Below are 7,842 nucleotides of genomic sequence, written 5' to 3'. Positions count from 1 at the left end.
TTAAACAAGATTTCTTGAGCAAAGGGGGTGTGGGAGGAAGCAGCAGCCTCAGACAGGGAGGGTGATGTCCCTGTTGCAGGTGAGTGGAGGGAGGCCTCTCCAAGGTCCATCAGTCCTCGGCTGTGTCTGTCTGCCTGCAGTTAGGGGTCTGGGGGAAGGGCAGTGTTGGCCAGAGACAGGAAGGAACCATTTGGGAGGCCAGCACATGGCCAGGACTACCCCACCCCCCGGAGATAGGCAGACTCAACTTGGACTGACCCACACCTGGGGGGCGGGCTTCAGGTGGAGGAAGCAGCAACCTGATAGGTTGGGGGGCTGTGGAGTGGGAGGAGGTAAGTTTGAGTGACAGGTCTGGACTATTAAAAAGGTTGACCCATGTGCGTTTCAGTCTTTCTGACTGCGGGATGGTGCTTTCATATTTGGTGAGTGGCTGTTTTGACTGTAATTTACAGTAAGTGTTCAGGTAATGTAGTATTTTGTGTCTCTTTAGTGTTGAAACCATTTCTGAGTGTCCAGGTAATGAATGTTGGTCTGTGTGTCTGTGTGAACCGGGTCCCTTTGGCCATTCTGTGTTAGTGTGTGTGAGATTCTCTGGTGTGAGCGAGTCCTGTCTCAATCTCTCTCTCTCCCAGCCCCTCTCTCACTGCTGCAGGCTCGGTCCCGGTGAAAGGATGGATGGATGGAAGAGAGATCAGGCCGGCTGTTCCATTGGTGCCATGTGGGATGGTGAGATTCAATCTTTAATCTCTCTCTCTCTCTCTCACTCACTTACTCACTCACTCACTCACTTTTCACTCCACGCTGCCTGCTTGCTTCGGGTTGTGTTCCCAGGTGTTGGGAGGAAGATTTCTGAGCTGTGGCTCCAGGTGGACGGGTGGAGATCGGGAGGAGGCGCAGACCAGGTGTGACCGTCAATCTCGCGCGCTCTCTCAATCTCGCGCTCTCTCAATCTCGCGCTCTCTCAATCTCGCGCTCTCTCAATCTCGCGCTCTCTCAATCTCGCGCTCTCTCAATCTCGCGTTCTCTCAATCTCGCTCTCTCAATCTCGCTCTCTCAATCTCGCTCTCTCTCAATCCAATTCCAATTCAAATGCTTTATTGGCATGAAAGTTTACAGAGAACCATATTGCCAAAGCTTACATAGCAAAAAGGTACAGTTTTCCAACATTCTGTAGGTGTCAATCGATTTGACATTTGTTGGGTACATACAATATTACTTTTAAACAATATTAATTTTAAACAGTCTTTGTACTTCATTTGGTACGTTCAATAATAATTTTAAACAGTCTTAATTTTAAACAGTCCTCAGGTTGTGACATGTTGTTACATATTTGGCCCCAAGGTATGGTCTGTCTCCTTCTCCTAGGACTAATCTCAATTTTGACAGGTCATCCAATTCCTTGAAATCTGGGGTTGTTTGGCTTAGCTTGTTGAATAATATGTTTCTTGATGTGTTGAATTTTTCGCATTTTAGGAGGAAATGCATCTCTGTTTCAACCTCGCGGGCCAGACATTGATCGCATATTCTATTCTCTCTAGGCTTCCAGGATTTCTTGTATCTGCCTTTTTCAATTTCCAGTTGGTGGTCGCTTAGTCTGTACCTGGTGAGGGTCTGTCTCTGTTTTGTGTCTCTGATGGTCGTGAGGTATTCTGCCAGTTTATATTCTCTTTTTAGGGCCCGGTAACATTCTAATCTGCTTTGGCTTTCGGTTACTTTGTTCCAATGTTCCAGGTAGGTTTCTTTGCATTTTTTAATGATTTGGTTCACTCGGATTGGTGTTTGGACGGCTGTGTTGGTCTGGGGCTGGTCAGGGTCCGGCTGAGTACTTAGTTTCAGTAGCAGCTGACTCAGGGGACTCTTTTCTGGGTTTAGCTCTTGGGTCTGAAAGGCTTTGAAATGAAGGGTGTCTGGGGAGCTAGATTTGAGGTGATTTAGGAAGTTTAGTGCTCGTTTTTGGATGTTTATTATCAGTGGGTATCTGCCTAGTTCGGCTCTGCATGCATTTGTTGGCGTTTTTCTTTGGGTGCGAAGGATGCTTCGGCAGAATTCTGCATGTAAGGCTTCTATTGTGTGTTTTTCCCATTTAGTGTAGCTTTGGTGATTTAGCGGGCCCCATACTTCACTACCGTGCAGTGCAATGGGCAGGATTATGCTGTCAAATATTTTGAGCCAGATTTTGATTGGGATTTGGATGTTGTAGAATTTTCTTTTTATTGCATATAGGGCTCTTCGGGCTTTTTCTTTTAGTGCATTCACTGCTATGCTGAAGCTCCCTGATGCTGTAATAGTTAGACCAAGGTAGGTGTAGCTCATAGTGTGTCCTATAGTGGTATCACTGAGGGTAAACTGGTATTTGTTTTCCTGACATCTGGGCCTTTTTTGAAAAATCATGATGTTGGTTTTCTTTAGATTTACTGTTAGAGCCCAATTTTGGCAGTATTTGTCGAGTAGGTCTAGTTGTTGCTGTAATCCCTGTTCTGTGGGAGACAGCAGAACCAGGTCGTCCGCATAGAACAGGGATTTCACTTCTCCATCCAGGAGACGGAGACCTGGTGACTCGCTTTGCTCCAGCATGTCTGCTAATTCATTTATGTATATGTTAAACAGGGTCGGGCTCAAATTGCAGCCCTGCCGGACGCCTCTTCTCTGGGTGAAGAAATCGGTGCGTTTGTCTCCAATTTTGACCCCGCATTTGTTTTTCAGATACATTGATTTAATAAGGTCATAGACTTTGCCCCCTATTCCACACTGAAGAAGTTTATAATAGAGCCCTTCGTGCCATATAGAGTCAAAGGCTTTCATGAAGTCGATGAAACAGGCGAATATTTTCCCATTTTTTGTTTGGTGTATATGTTTTCCAATGAGGGTGTGAAGGGTATAGATATGGTCGGCGGTGCGGTGTTTTGGAAGAAAGCCTATTTGGTTTTTTCTGAGGATATTATGTTTGTTAAGAAAATCAAGTAATCTACTATTTAGAATACTGCAGAATAACTTCCCTAGACAACTGTTGACACAGATGCCGCGGTAGTTATTTGGGTCTGATTTGTTTCCACTTTTATATATGGGGGAGATTAGTCCTTGGCACCAGATATCGGGAAAACAGCCTGAACATAATATGATGTTGAATAATTTGAGTACCGCAACCTGCATCTCCATATTGCTGAACTTGAGCATTTCATTTTTGATGTTGTCTGGGCCACAGGCTTTCTTTAGGTGGAGAGATTTTGTTTTTGTGGCCAGTTCTTTCCATGTGATTGGGGAGTCTAGAGGGTTTTGGTTGTCTTTAATTGTTGCTTCTAATGTGTGGAGTTTTTCTGTGACCTGATGTTGACTTGGGTTTGTTTCGTTTATTGGGATGTCTTTGTAGAGGTTTTCAAAATGTGTTCTCCAGATGTCGCCATCTTGGATTGGTAATGCTTGCAATTGTGTTGTACTCAGGTTATTCCACATTTCCCAGAATTGTTTTGGATTGGTGGAGTTTTCAATTTCTTCGAGTATTTTGTGGGTATAGTTTTGTGTTTTGTTCCTAATGGTGTGTTTATATCTTTTGAGGGTTTCATTGTATCTAGTACGTAGGTCCGGATTGTTTGGTTGGCGATGCTTTTGGTTTGATATTTTTCTCAGGTCTTTTCTGGCATTTTTGCATTCGTGGTCAAACCATTTCTTATTTTTATTTTGTCTTTTGTGACGCTTCCTCTTCTGTTTCACAAAGTCGGCTTTTACAGCTGCCTCATGGAAGATCATATTTATATCCTCTATGGCCATGTTTACACCATCTCTGGTGATCTCGTATGGGTTTTCTTTAAATTTTGATATTTTACTTGTGATATCAGGTGACTTTAGTGCTGTGATGAATTTTTCTCCACTGTCTGGGGCCCATCTGTATGTCTGGTTTATTTTATGGAGCTTACTGGGTTCCTTTTTCGTGTCTGTAGTTTGGGCAGAAAGTTTAAGGTACATATTTATTTGGTTATGGTCTGAGAGGGGGGATTGCTGCCTGACAGTGAATGAGTTGATATCGCAGGGGTCCAGGTCAGTGATTGTATAGTCCACCACACTAGACCCAAGATTTGAGGAGTATGTGAGTCTCCCTAGGGAGTCCCCTCTGAACCTACCGTTAACTATGTACAGGCCTAAGGCTCGGCAGAGTTGCACTACCTCCCTACCGCTTTTATTTATTTCACGATCAAGGTTGTTCCGATTTGCGATGGCTGGTGTGACATCTAAAGGGGTCTTGCCAAACACATGGTTGTTTCCCTGTGGGTCTATGAAGTCAGGTTCACAACCGGTCCTTGCATTTAGGTCCCCACATATTATCACCTTTCCTTGGGCCTGGAAATGGCTGATTTCCATGTGGAGAGTATCAAATAACTCCTCTTCGAAATATGGCGATTCTATTGGAGGTATGTAGATCGCACATAAGTAAACATCTTTTTTTGCTATTCTTATATTTTTATCTAGTTTTAGCCATACGTGTGATTTTCCCTGTTTTACCGGTGAGATGTGTTTGTCCAGTTCTCCCTTATACCACACCAATATTCCCCCGGAGGTTCTGCCCTTGCGTGTTTTAGTGTCTCTCTCTCTCTCTCTGTCCCTCTCTCTCTCTGTCCCTCTCTCGCTCTGTTCCACTCTCTCTGTCCCTCTCTCTCTCTCTGTCCATTTCACTCTCTGTCCCTCTCTCTCTCTGTCTCTCTCTCTCTGTCCCTCTCTCTCTGTCTCTCTATCTCTCTGTCCCTCTCTCTCTATATATATATATATCTCTGTCCCTCTCTCTCTCTGTCCCTCTCTCTCTGTCCCTCTCTCTCTGTCCCTCTCTCTCTCTGTCCCTCTCTCTCTCTGTCTCTCTCTCGCTCTGTCCCTCTCTCTCTGTCCCTCTCTCTCTCTGTCCCTGTCTATCTCTCTCTCTGTCCTCTCTCTCTCTGCCCCTCTCTCTCTCTTTCTCTCTCTCTCTGTCCCTCTCTCTCTCTGTCTCTCTCTCTCTGTCTCTCTCTCTCTCTGTCTCTCTCTCCCTGTGTCGCTCTCTCTCTGTCGCCCTCTCTCTCTGTCCCCCTCTCTCTGTCTCTGTCTCTGTCTCTCTCTCTCTCTCTCTCTCAGTTCAGTTCAGTTCAGTTCAAATGCTTTATTGGCATGAAAGTTTACAGAGAACCATATTGCCAAAGCTTACATAGCAAAAAGGTACAGTTTTCCAACATTCTGTAGGTGTCAATCGATTTGACATTTGTTGGGTATATACAATATTACTTTTAAACAATATTAATTTTAAACAGTCTTTCTACTTCATTTGGTACGTTCAATATTAATTTTAAACAGTCTTACTTTTAAACAGTCCTCAGGTTGTGACATGTTGTTACATATTTAGCCCCAAGGTATGGTCTGTCTCCTTCTCCTAGGACTAATCTCAATTTTGACAGATCATCCAATTCCTTGAAATCTGGGGTTGTTTGGCTTAGCTTGTTGAATAATATGTTTCTTGATGTGTTGAATTTTTCGCATTTTAGGAGGAAATGCATTTCTGTTTCAACCTCGCCAGCCAGACATTGATCGCATATTCTATTCTCTCTAGGCTGCCAGGATTTCTTGTATCTGCCTTTTTCAATTTTCAGTCGGTGGTCGCTTAGTCTGTACCTGGTGAGGGTCTGTCTCTGTTTTGTGTCTCTGATGGTCGTGAGGTAGTCTGCCAGTTTATATTCTCTTTTTAGGGCCCGGTAACATTCTAATCTGCTTTGGCTTTCCCTCTCTCTCTGTCCCTCTCTCTCTCTGTCCCTCTCTCTCTCTGTCCCTCTCTCTCTCTGCCCCTCTATCTCTCTGTCTCTGTCCCTCTCTCTCTCTGTCCCTCTCTCTGTCTCTGTCCCTCTCTCTCTGTACTCCTCTTTCTCTGTCCCTCTCTCTCTCTGTCCCTCTCTCTCTCTGTCCCTCTCTCTCTCTGTCCCTCTCTCTCTCTGTCCCTCTCTCTCTCTCTGTCTCTCTCTCTCTGTCCCTCTCTCTCTCTTTCTCTGTCTCTCTCTCTCTCTGTCCCCCTCTCTCTCTGTCCCCCTCTCTCTCTGTCCCCCTCTCTCTCTGTCCCTCTCTCTCTCTGTCCCTCTCTCTCTCTGTCCCTCTCTCTCTCTCTCTCTCTCTGTCCCTCTCTCTCTCTGTCCCTGTCTCTCTCTGTCTCTCTATCTCTCTGTCTCTCTCTCTCACTCTGTCCCTCTCTCTCTCTGTCCCTCTCTCTCTGTCACTCTCTCTCTCTCTGTCCCTCTCACTCTCTGTCTCTCTCTCTCTCTCTGTCCCTCTCTCTCTGCCTCTCTCTCTCTGTCTCTCTCTCTCTCTGTCTCTCTCTCTCTGTGTCCCTCTCTCTCTCTCCCTCTCTCTCTCTGTTCCCCTCTGTCTCTGTCTCTGTCTCTCCCTCTCTCTCTCTGTCCCTCTCTCTCTATGTCCCTCTCTCTCTCTGTCCCTCTCGCTCTCTGTCCCCCTCTCTCTCTCTCTGTCCCTCTCTCTCTCTGTCCCTCTCTCTCTCTGTCTCTCTCTCTCTGTCCCTCTCTCTCTCTCTGTCTCTCTCTCAAATTCAAATTCAAATTCAAATTCAAATGCTTTATTGGCATGAAAGTTTACAGAGAACCATATTGCCAAAGCTTACATAGCAAAAAGGTACAGTTTTCCAACATTCTGTAGGTGTCAATCGATTTGACATTTGTTGGGTACATACAATATTACTTTTAAACAATATTAATTTTTAAACAGTCTCTCTCTCTCTGTCCCTCTCTCTCAGTTCAGTTCAGTTCAGTTCAAATGCTTTATTGGCATGAAAGTTTACAGAGAACCATATTGCCAAAGCTTACATTGCAAAAAGGTACAGTTTTCCAACATTCTGTAGGTGTCAATCGATTTGACATTTGTTGGGTATATACAATATTACTTTTAAACAATATTAATTTTAAACAGTCTTTCTACTTCATTTGGTACGTTCAATATTAATTTTAAACAGTCTTACTTTTAAACAGTCCTCAGGTTGTGACATGTTGTTACATATTTAGCCCCAAGGTATGGTCTGTCTCCTTCTCCTAGGACTAATCTCAATTTTGACAGATCATCCAATTCCTTGAAATCTGGGGTTGTTTGGCTTAGCTTGTTGAATAATATGTTTCTTGATGTGTTGAATTTTTCGCATTTTAGGAGGAAATGCATTTCTGTTTCAACCTCGCCAGCCAGACATTGATCGCATATTCTATTCTCTCTAGGCTGCCAGGATTTCTTGTATCTGCCTTTTTCAATTTCCAGTTGGTGGTCGCTTAGTCTGTACCTGGTGAGGGTCTGTCTCTGTTTTGTGTCTCTGATGGTCGTGAGGTAGTCTGCCAGTTTATATTCTCTTTTTAGGGCCCGGTAACATTCTAATCTGCTTTGGCTTTCGGTTATTTTGTTCCAATGTTCCAGGTAGGTTTCTTTGCATTTTTTAATGATTTGGTTCACTCGGATTGGTGTTTGGACGGCTGTGTTGGTCTGGGGCTGGTCAGGGTCCGGCTGAGTACTTAGTTTCAGTAGCAGCTGACTCAGGGGACTCTTTTCTGGGTTTAGCTCTTGGGTCTGAAAGGCTTTGAAATGAAGGGTGTCTGGGGAGCTAGATTTGAGGTGATTTAGGAAGTTTAGTGCTCGTTTTTGGATGTTTATTATCAGTGGGTATCTGCCTAGTTCGGCTCTGCATGCATTTGTTGGCGTTTTTCTTTGGGTGCGAAGGATGCTTCGGCAGAATTCTGCATGTAGGGCTTCTATTGTGTGTTTTTCCCATTTAGTGTAGCTTTGGTGATTTAGCGGGCCCCATACTTCACTACCGTACAGTGCAATGGGCAGGATTATGCTGTCAAAAAT

The 7,842-nt window shown here is 44.4% G+C and overlaps 1 long non-coding RNA gene across 2 annotated transcripts in view; it reads left to right on the top strand.

Moving 5' to 3' along the window:
• Positions 1-399: 399 nt before the first annotated feature.
• Positions 400-7,842, top strand: part of LOC147093701 (uncharacterized) — a 50,538-nt gene continuing 43,095 nt past the window's right edge. The window contains exon 1 of one of the 2 annotated variants that reach the window (XR_015074718.1): positions 400-422. This is a non-coding gene — a long non-coding RNA (uncharacterized LOC147093701). Of the gene's footprint in view, positions 423-624; positions 727-7,842 lie in introns of those variants that run through there. The other variant, XR_015074719.1, reaches the window with a different exon arrangement.

This window comes from Somniosus microcephalus, unplaced genomic scaffold, assembly GCF_052327205.1.
Source record: "Somniosus microcephalus isolate GS21.2 unplaced genomic scaffold, FLI_Smic_1.0 unresolved_chr1, whole genome shotgun sequence".
Lineage (NCBI taxonomy): Eukaryota > Metazoa > Chordata > Chondrichthyes > Squaliformes > Somniosidae > Somniosus > Somniosus microcephalus.
The sequence above is the reverse complement of the archived record's forward strand: the minus strand, read 5'-3'. Positions and strand labels throughout refer to the sequence as shown.